Here is an 11,907-nt window from a genome sequence, read left to right as displayed (position 1 = left end):
ACAGGAGACAGAGGCAGGGACCTCGGCACAGGAGACAGAGGCAGGGACCTCGGCACAGGAGACAGAGGCAGGGACCTCGGCACAGGAGACAGAGGCAGGCACCTCGACACAGGAGACAGAGGCAGGCACCTCGGCACAGGAGACAGAGGCAGGCACCTCGGCACAGGAGACAGAGGCAGGCACCTCGGCACAGGAGACAGAGGCAGGCACCTCGGCACAGGAGACAGAGGCTGGCACATCGGCACAGGAGACAGAGGCTGGCACCTCGGCACAGGAGACAGAGGCTGGCACCTCGGCACAGGAGACAGAGGCTGGCACCTCGGCACAGGAGACAGAGGGAGTGGGTGCCTCAGGACAGGCGGCTGGAGCTGGCAGATTGGGTCTCTTTGCAGAGAACAGGAATGCTGGAGCATAAACAGATTTGGAGTGCCGAGAGGAAACAACAGGAGATGGTTCAGTAAGCTAACGTGGTCTACGGACAGGACAGTCCTGCAAGAAATGTGCACTGCTGGCACAGTAGAGACACAGTTTGTTGGTTATTCTGCGCTGTCGCTCCACTTCGGTCAGATGGGGGCGTGGTCCACTTGTGAACCGGGCATTAGTTAAACTGCAGTTGTTAGTTAAATGCAAATTTGACATGGTATTATTGCAAGGTGTTGGCGGCACGGATTCAGCAGCAGACAGAGTTGGCTGGGTCAAATCAACAGTATTAGATTTCAGTGAAACAGTCTCTGATAGTCTCCTGAGTGGGTCCAAACGCAAAGTGGAAAATTTAGCCAGCTGGGAGCGTAGCAATATAATGTCCATTTGTAAGGTTTGTAGCAGTGGCAATTCCATGATTGGTAAAACAGACATGTTGCAAAAGACAAATGAAAACTTGATTGCAGCAAAAAAAGTCCCAGAATAAAACAAAACTTTCACCTGACTCCAAAGCTGTTTTTTGGGCTGGTTATACTGTCACGGTTCTCAAACAGAAGTACAGCTAGGAGTCATGAATTCGGTGAAAACACTCTGCGTTTATTTGCAGAGAGGTAATAACATCAGGTAATAAGGAGCAGTGATAAATACCAGGTTCCAGCTGATGCAGCAAGTAGCATGAATGTCCAGAAACAATCAGGTAAGGACAACAGGAAATGACATCAGGATTAGGACAACAGGAAAGGACATCACAGGATGGGACAACAATAACCAGCAATGACTGCTGGGAGGAACAGGTATATATAAGGGGAATGAGACACACCCAGGTGCATGAGATAATTAGTGAACATACAGGTTAACTCCTTAAGCACAAGAATAATGCACAATAGCAGCACCTCTGGTGAAAAGAGGTACTGCTGGAACACAAAATAGAAATACAAATAATAGAGTCCAAAAGTCCAGGAGGCAGGTTGTTACAGATATCAGCACCTGGGGGTAAATGTTTCAAGCTCCAATTTTGAAAATCCAGGGATTTTCTCGCGTTTGTTTCATCTCGCAGATGTATTAAAGTGAGATTTGATGTAAAATCGCCAGAGATGTGTTTCTATCAAAATCCCCATTTCCAAAATCGATAGAGACCAAAGTCCCAACTGTTTGCCACTCTAGCTATGCAAGTCTCAAATGTATGAAGCTGCAATTAAGCAAACTTTCCTGAGTAAGCTTTAAAAATTGCTAAATACAACACGCTGCATCCTAGCTGCGAGATTAGTAAACACATCACTGTTACACTGCCCTGCCTATAGAGCCGCAGCTCCCGGCGGCTGTCAAAAGTTTAAAGATAGATAAATAAAAAATGCGTGGGGTCCCCCGTCCGAGCACTATTAACCCTAGTGCTGCAGAAATTGTAATAATAGGGCTGTCAGTGTTCTTCAATGTCTCCAGTGACGTTGTATTGTGCCATAGCTCATACAGAAACAGGAGAGGTGACATTGTTGTTGTCACTCTCCAGTCTCAGTCATGATGATACTAATCCCTCTACCTCATGTGCTAAAGCCTATGTTCAAATGCATAGTGGTTTTAAGTAAAGGAAACAAAAATGTAAATAAAAAGCTTGTACCTTTTTAAACAAAAAAAAACCTCTCTACAAATAGCTGAAAGTTTACTGTAGAAAAACATAAAATTGCCAAGATACCATTGTACCCAAAATATTACCAAGCATACCAGCATCAGGTAGCTCCTTTCTCTTAGCTAGATTTCAGCACCTGCAATCTACACTGTCATCATATTTACCCTCATCATTGTGTACATCTTCCTCAAACAATATGAATTCATCCCCGCTGGAATCCACCATCACAGAAGTCTGTGTACTTTGATGTAAGTGCCGATAATGTCCTTCCTCATGGAATTTGTAGCTCATTTTATGGCAGATTTGTCACGATTTTTGGGCAATTCTTTTACAGCAGAGCAAATGTCAAAATGTTGTGCTGACTTATCTGCATCTCCACTGGGTGTCTTGAGAAAGCTAAGTTTTTTCCGAGAAGCAGTTGCCAGAGAAACTGAAGGAGGAGACGTCATTACAAGATGTTGATCCTGGCAAAGCGAATTAAGTCCTAGATCGACAAAATTCAATATAGTTAGCGGATTTGCTTAGTTTTATTTCATCCTTCAATTTCTCTAGCTGCTACTCAAAAAGTATAATTAAGGCAATCACTTGACTCAAGCTAACTGTGTCTGCACTCTCTTCACAGGTGACTACTTCGCTGGACTAAAGTACATTCCCCTCAAATGCAAGTCTTCTTGCAGCTGCTGCATTCTCCTACATGCTGTTGCAGAATCCTGAAAATTACCCTAAATTTTTCGGGACACAAACAGCATCTCCTTCATGTCATTGTCATTTTTTAAAAGTTCTGTAACACCAAGTTGATTGTGTGAGCAAAACAGGAAATGTTATGGAATTTCCCCCCGTTGTAATGCTCTAACAATATTGGTGTCGTTATCAGAAATCACATATCCTCAGGAGAGTCCAAGCAGGATAAGCCATGTTGCAATGACATCCCTTACTTTTTGTAACAGATTGTCAGCTATATGCCTTTTAGTGAAGCTGCCAATACAGAGTAGCCTACTTCTGAAAAATGTGACGTACTTGGGTACATGCTGCTGCTGTCCCTGCTGGTGAAGGCGAATCACCAACCCAGTGGGCTGTCACAGTCATATAATCTTTACTTTGCCCATTTCCGCTTGTCCACATATCTGTGGTTAAGTGTACAGTGGGTAGAATGGCATTTTGTAGCCCAATAATGACCACTTTCTGGTAGAGGTGAGGAATAGCTTATCTAGTAAAATGGTGTCGTGATGGAATTTGGTAATAGAGACAGTAGAGATCCTCAAGTAACTGTGTAAAACCAGATGCATTAAAAGGACATGGGACGCAGATCTAATACTAGCATAGTCCCCATGGCGTCTGTGATCCGCTTGCGACTGGGTGACAGCTTTCTTACTTTCTTCCTCTAGCAAAGGATTGTATAACAGTCAATTGTTGTAAACTACTAGTAGTATTCTTCTGGGTTGAAGATCCAACCCCAGCAGCAGCGGGACTAACGCTCAATAATTCTTCTGAGGAGTCCTGGATAGGGGAGGAGTCATCTAGCCATAGCACCTTGGATGCAGGACTAACTCCCATCACTTGTGGGGGATATTGATGAGGACAGTGTTGTGGGTGTAGATTGCAGGTGCTGGGATCTAGCTGAGAGAAGGGAGGTAGCTGATGCTGGACTGCTTGTTGTTATTTTTTTAACATAAGTTTCTGATTTTCTCAACAGCTTTCCATGAACTCGCTTCAAATGCCGTAACATGGATGAGGATCCCAGATGGTTAAGGTCCCTACCTCTACTGAGTGTGGCTTTAAAAACGCTACAATTGGCTAGACAACTGTTGTCAGGATTTGTGTAAAAATAATTCCACACATAAGAGGTGGATTTTTGGTCTTATGCCCAGGCATGACAATGGCCTTCTTCTTATCACTGGCAAGAACTGCTGCAATCTTTGTTTGAAAGTGTATGAAAATAATATTGTGACCTGTGAGGTGGTCAAAATTTAGTGAAAATGACTTGAAATTAGTGTTAGTGAGGTTAATATTAATGTAGACTCACAAAAAGAGAAAATTATGTGATTTTAGCATATTTTAGCAATATTTCTTAAAAAATACAGATCCAAAACCAAAACCAAAACACACAAGGTTGGTTTTGCCAAAACCAAAACATGAAGCTAATCCAGATCCAAAACCAAAACCACTTCATGGGGGTAAGTGATCATCTCTAATTATAATGCACCAGTACAAAATACTAAAGTTAGTAAAAGTTAAATTACTAGTAAAAATTATTTTTACAGGCTGACAATTCTGCTCCAGTGACCTCTTGGACTGTTTAAAATATTAGGAGCAATGGGTTATAGCACATAGTTTAGAGAAATGGAAATTTTTACCATCAACCACTAGATGCCACTCCAGTCACTGCTGAACATAATTCTACCATCATCCACTAGATGTCGCTACAGTCTTAGCTGAACATATGCAATTTACATTTTGGTGTCTTTTGACTATATTGTTAGGTTGTGATGACCTTAAAGGCATAAAGGTTCATGTAGAGTTGGACACATTTTATTATTATTATTATTATTACCATTGATATACATAACGCCACTGATTCCGCAGCACTGTACAGAGAACTCACATCAGTCCCTGCACCATTGGGGCTTACAGTCTAAATTCCCTAACACACACACACACACACACACACACACAGAGACAGTCAGACAGAGATAAAGAGACACATACAGACATACAGACTAGGCTCAATTTGTTAGTAGCCAATTAACCTACCAGTATGTTTTTGGAGTGTGGGAGGAAACCGGAGCACCTGGAGGAAACCCACGCAAACACGGGGAGAAAACACAAACTCCACACAGATAAGGCCATGGTCGGGAATTGAACTCATGACAAAGTGCTGTAAGGCAGAAGTGCTAACTACTTAGCCACCGTGCTGCCCCGTTAGCTGGAAAAGGTGCAGCCATGAAAAAGCGTGTTTGCGTACATATGCACAGTCAGATGGCTCTCACAATGCATCCATCTATACAACACTAGCATATATACCAGGTTTATGTTGGGAGCGACAAGTGTAGCATTGAGTTGTGGCTTGACAGCGCTAGTAGCAAATGCGCAAGTCCATTACACTATTTCTACACAATATAATAATGTAATCAAGTATCATATACACAACAGACAATAGCGTCTGCACAATGACTAAATGCAAAAGTCGTATTTATCATGAAAAATATAACTAAATACAAACACAAAATACAAATTCAATTCAATTAAATTAAGTGAAATTAAATTAAATACTAACATTTGTTATGTTCCCTTTTAAAAATCAAAAAGAAAAAGAGTAAATAGAGGCACTCCGGTCCCCAAGGAAATAATATCAATTAAAACTAAATTTTATTGAATTCTTATTAAAACATCAAATAAAGCGGCGAAATATGGATAAAAGTGTAAGTTGTATATGTAGTGTATTTAAAATACAAACACCCAGCAGTGGCAGGTATTGGATATCACAAAGGCCAGTTGAGTTGCATTGAACACATCTAGGAACGTATCACACTTCAATTAAAGGTTCCGCAATCAATTCTTAACATCACGATAGTATCCAAAACCATATGGGTCTACCTATGGCCTATTGAAAATTTATAACCTATGCAGTCCAGCTATGAGAAGGGGAATGAAATCCTCCCCCTAAATATGTGTGAAGATTTGTGTATGACCATATAGTTCAAAAGTGGGAATATAAAGGAATTGGAGAGAAAATTGTGTCACCATAATGTATAAATTATCATGGGTAACACTTATTGAGCATTGTCTATAGACGTTTATATAAAACGTTTATTGTGTTGATTCTTTCCTTGCTATATTGTCCTAATATTCTGAAATGTGGTGTATCAAGGCTAAACAGCAAGAGACACACGTTATTTGCAGCCACTCGGGAGGTAGATAGGTTGTGCGCTTGCACATATATACCATGAAGAGATACTATAAGGTAACCTTATCACCTATTGTGTGTATCCCCACTCTAACACCTAACAGAATGGTGCAATAGCGTCGTTCCCATTATGACCCACTTAATTCACACATATTATCATAGCTATAGTATTAATCACTGCATCCAGATTATGCGCATATTATTATGAGGGTAAGTGAAATACCTCTAGCGCTTATTTCTGTATATACGGGACTGCTAGCCTCGGCATGCAACGCCGGGACCAGACACCACTGTCGGGTGCTCGTGACGTCACAAATGACGTCACTAAGCCTCGACGTACGTTTCGCACTTTGCTTTCTCACAGAGGTAACCCGAGAAACAGTCTCGGGAAGCTAATATGTAAAAACCGTCCAATCCCCTAGCGAGAAAATGATTGACGGAAAGAATAGCAAATCATATCATAGATCATGCTAGCATCCAGTGAGACAATAAGTGTCAACATTTGCAGTATTAATCACGGAGATATGTTCGGAACAGTGAAATCCACATTATCAATGTATGTAATTCACACTTATTATTTTAATAATAAAAGATATTTATCGTACAGTAACTATCCAGACTCTGATGCTCCATAAGAGATGCATTGTTAGGCCTATTGTTAGAAGGGTAATCATTCAAAAGAACTTACATTGAAGGATACATCATTATTATTATTATTGAAACCTAATCTCGACCCCACTTCTCTCTCGAACTATCGACCCATATCTCTTCTCCCTTTTGCCTCCAAAATTCTTGAGAGGCTCGTCTGCAGCCGTCTCACCTCCTACCTTTCTGAATAATCCCTCCTTGATCCTCTCCAGTCTGGTTTCCGCCCCCTCCACTCCACTGAAACTGCCCTGGCTAAAGTCACCAATGACCTCCTCTCTGCTAAAGCCAGGGGCCACTATTCCCTTCTCATCCTCCTTGACCTCTTTGCAGCCTTTGACACCGTTGACCACCCCCTCCTCCTTCACACCCTCCAGTCTTTCGGCCTCTCCGGCCCAGTCCTGTCCTCGTTCACCTCTTACCTTACTCACCGATCCTTCTCTGTCACCACCTCTGGGTCTCTCTCCCCCCCATCCACCCTTCCAGTCGGGGTCCCTCAGGGCTCTGTTCTGGGACCCTTACTCTTCTCTCTATACACCTCCTCCCTGGGTGAACTCATCAGCTCCTTCGGCTTCAGCTACCACCTTTACGCTGACGACACTCAACTATACCTCTCCTCTCCTGATCTCTCTCCCTCCCTCCTCTCTAGGGTGTCCGCCTGCCTCTCTGCCATCTCCTCCTGGATGCCCTCTCGATTCCTCAAACTTCACCTTGCCAAAACTGAGCTCATAGTTTTTCCTCCCTCTCATACCCCATCCCCTTCTGACCTCTCCATCACTGTCGACAACACCTCTATCTCCCCTGTCCCCCAACTTCGCTGCCTTGGTGTCATCCTCGACTCCTCTCTCTCCTTTGGCCCCCACATCCTCTCTTTTGCTAAATCCTGCCGCTTCCAGCTGCGCAACATCGCTCGCATCCGGCCCTTCCTCTCCCAAGATGCCACCAAATGCCTTATCCACTCTCTGATCATCTCCCGCCTGGACTACTGCAACATCCTCCTCACTGGCCTCCCCCACTCTCATCTCGATCCCCTTCGATCCGTCCTTAACGCTGCAGCTAGGCTTATTTTCCTCTCTCGCCGCCTCTCTTTTGTCTCCCCCCTCTACCTAGCCCTTCACTGGCTCCCATTCCCCTTCAGAATCCTCTTTAAGCTCCTCACACTCACCTACAAGGCCCTCGCCAACTCCACTGCGCCCTACATCTCCACCCTCCTCTCTATTCATGCTCCATCCCGCCCTCTCCATTCTGCCTCTGACCATCGCCTCTCTTCCCCCCTTATAACCTCCTCCCACGCGCGTATCCAAGACTTCGCCCGCGCTGCCCCCCTCCACTGGAACAAGCTCCCTCCCTCCATCAGAACTTCCCCTAATCTGTCCAGTTTCAAACGGACCCTAAAAACCCACCTTTTTCTTAAAGCCTTTCTGTCTCCCACTTAACTTCCTACCTTATCTTCTGCCTCTGTCCCCCTACTCTCCCTCTCTCCCCTGCATCTCTCTGTCTGTCCACCCCTCCCCTTAGATTGTACGCTCCTCTGAGCAGGGCCATCTCTCCTCCTGTTTCCACCACTTCTAACTCTGCTCTCCAGCTACTTAGCCCTCCTCCTCGAGGGTCCCTCCTCCACCCCACATCCACTCTCGCTCCCTCCTCCCCCCTGGGGGTCTCCCTGTCTTCCGCGCCCTCCTTCTTGGGCCCCGTCGTTTGCGGATCCTCCCTCCCCCTTCCCCGCCCTCTCTAGCTGTGCATTGAGCTTACTGAGTTTGCTGTGTTTACTGTACTGTGCTGTCTCCCATTGTATTGTAATTTTGTTTGTCTCTGTACGGCGCTGCGGACGCCTTGTGGCGCCTTATAAATAAATATTAATAATAATAATAATAATTCCAATTGCTTAAAGAATTGCCATACACGGTATTAGCAGAAATTGTACAGTATTGGAATTATTAAATGGTAACCAGGTTTATCATATTCTCATGATGCCAAATGTTATGAAAGCTATGTAATAGTATTCTAAAAAATATATATAATAAATTTCACTTCATAGAAAACTCGCATAGCTGTTATATTCATTAAGCTCCTGTGGGGACAGTGAGTCAAGCAAAAAAATCCATTTGCACTCACGTTGTAGTAGACATTTGTCAACATCTCCCCCTCTAATGCCAAGATTAATTCTTTCTATACCATAGCATTTCAAACCACCCGTATTACAATTGTGTTTGAGGAGGAAGTGTCTAGCAACTGGGGATAATTGTTTCAGGCGTTCTTTATCCCTCTGAGCATTTCTGATTGATCCTATGTGTTCTAGAATCCTCAGTTTGAGTTTGCGCTTGGTTTTGCCCACATAGATTTTGGCACACGGGCATCTCAAACCATAGACAACTCCACTAGTATTGCAATTAATGTAATGACATGTGTAGTTCCATATCTATCCGTGACCTGTAGTGTGTTTTCCATATGGTCACATGCCCTACATGATCCACATCGATAGGACCCCTTGATGATGCCCTTTGATCTCTTTTCTATAAAATGGCTCTGAACCAGTTTGTCCTTAAGATTTGCTGCACGTCTCCAGCTAAAGAGTGCTCTATCCCCTAGAGCACTTTTTAAATCCTCATCCAATAAAAGGATAGACCAATTTTTCTGGATGATGGTCTGGATTTGTCTCCATTCATCACAGAGGTCCCCTATGAACCTGATGGGATCCTGAGTAGTTGGTACTTTAGAGGAGTAGATCAGAGCATTTCTGTCCCTTCCTCTAACATCATTATTAGCTCTTTTAATCAATATTTTGCTATATCCCCTTTCTATCAATCTGAGTGTGAGTTCCTTGGCTCGAGTTTCGTAATCTACAGGGTTAGAACAATTTTGTTTCAGCCTCAGGAACTCACCTATGGGAATATTCCGAATGACAGGGGGGTAGTGGAAACTGCTATGATGAAGAACACTATTGGTAGCTGTAGCCTTTCTAAAGAGGTGCGTTTCAATGTGGCCATCAGATTTCTTTCGAATAGTAATATCAAGAAAGTCTACTTTTTCCTGACTCATGTTAAGAGTGAGTTTCAAATCGTTTGGGTTATCATTCAAGACATTAATAAATTGATGGAATAGTTCTTTACTACCTTTCCAAAAGACCAAAATGTCGTCTATGTATCTGACCCACAATAAAATTAGGTCACTATACATACACATTCCATCATCAAAGACGATGTCCTGTTCCCATTTGCCAAGATAGAGATTGGCAAATGTGGGGGCACAAGCCGCCCCCATAGCCGTGCCCCAAATTTGTAGGTAAAAGCGGTTAGAGAAGACAAAAAAGTTTCTCTTTAAGATGAAGTCTAAGAGTTCCACCAAAAAGGCACTAATCTCTTGATCTTGTTCAGTGCGTAAAAAGAATTTAACAGCTTCAATACCAATTTGGTGGCCTATGCTGGTGTATAGTGACTCAATATCTATTGTGCACATCCACACATCATCTTCTAGAGAAAGACCATCCACTAATTTTAAGACGTCTGAAGTATCCTTGATGTATGAGGATAAATTGGTTACATATTTTCTTAAATGAACGTCAACAAAAATACTGGCTTGCTCTGTCAAACTGGATATACCAGACAGAATTGGTCTCCCGGGTGGTGTTTCTTTATTCTTATGAATTTTGGGTAACAAGTAGATGGTGGGAATCTTGGGGTCATCCACCTTCAAAAAGGTCCATTCCGTCTTATTGATAATACCATTCTTATACGCTTGTTCAATTATCTGATCATATTTTATCTTAAAATCAGTTATAGGTTTCGAGAAAAGTCGTCTGTAGCACTTGCCATCACTCAACTGTTTATTCATTTCCCTTCTGTACATTTCAACTGGCCACACCACAAATCCTTTCATGCCACAGTTCAAATGGAAATATTAATAAAGTGTTATGAATAGCCCCAGAGGCGGAACTAATGAGCTGTGGGCCCTGGTGCAGGAAGGAGAGAACCGGGGCACCTGATCCTCTGCATCTGCCATGCCCCCATTACCTCCACGGGCCCTGGTGCACAGCACCTGCTGCACCAATGGTAGTTCCGCTACTGAAATTTATAACGCTTTACAGATAACTTGCATCAGTCCCTGCTCCATTGGAGCTTACAGTCTAAATTCCCTAACATACAGAGACTATGGTCAATTTAATAGCAGCCAATTAATCTACTAGTATGTTTTTGGACTGTGGGAGGAAATCAGAGATCCTGGAGCAAACCGAAAACACGGGGAGAACATACAAATGCCACACAGATAAGGCCATGGCCGGGAATCGAACTCATGACCCCAGTGCTGTGAGGCAGAAGTGCTGGCTTCATATAATATAGCAGCCACACTAATAAATGAAGTAATATCACCTAGATGAATCTACAAGCATCCAATCAGAGACAGAGATGGCTACTTAGTGCTGCCTAACATCATCCTTGTGCCTCATTGCGCCAGCCCATCGCTCGCTTTTTTCAGCGGACCCCAATCCCTAGGGAATCCAGCCCAGCGCTGAACAGCCTGGGGTTGGTTTGTCATTATGGCAGGGGGACCCCTGCTGCGTGTCCGCCTGCTATAGTGCCAACCACCCCGACTGGTTTGCCTAGTGCTGGTTGCATCAAAATCAGGGGGACCCAATGCAAATTTTTTCCCCAATTTTCACGCAACCAGCAGTAGGCTGGCAGCACTAGGGTTAATAGTGCTCGGACATGGGGAACCCACTTTTTTTTTTTTTTTAACATTTATCTATTGTTACACTTTTGACAGTCACCGGACCTGCGGCTGTATAGGCAGGCATTGTAACAGTCATGTGGTTACTAGTCTCGCAGCTAGGAAGCAGCGTGTTGTCTATGGCATTCTTAACCTAAACACAGAAGAGTTAGCTATACATGGGAGTGTTTGATATCGCAGCAAATCGCCAGAGATGATCAGCGATTTTGAAGATCAGAGTAAAAATCACAGCTTAATACATCTGGCGACCTGGGGACTAAAATTGCGGATTATCACCTTCGATTTGCCGCGATTTTAAATCGCTGAAAAAATCGGACATTGATACATTTACCCCTATAATGCTTTTGTGATGTGGCATATTTTGTATAAAACGTATAAGTATATATATATATATATATATATATATATATATATATATATGGACACTCTGGGAAAGATAATGCAGAACTTTCTTAGGTCGACATCAATGTTGTTTCTCTAATGACAAAAACAAATCAATTATAATTTCAACTTCTGCAGTAGGATCTACGTAAACTCTAGACAGATTAGTCACTGCTTCTGTTGCAGACATTGTCTCAACCAAGCTGTG

This window comes from Mixophyes fleayi, chromosome 4, assembly GCF_038048845.1.
Source record: "Mixophyes fleayi isolate aMixFle1 chromosome 4, aMixFle1.hap1, whole genome shotgun sequence".
In the NCBI taxonomy this organism is placed as follows: domain Eukaryota; kingdom Metazoa; phylum Chordata; class Amphibia; order Anura; family Limnodynastidae; genus Mixophyes; species Mixophyes fleayi.
Note: the sequence above shows the minus strand (reverse complement) of the source record.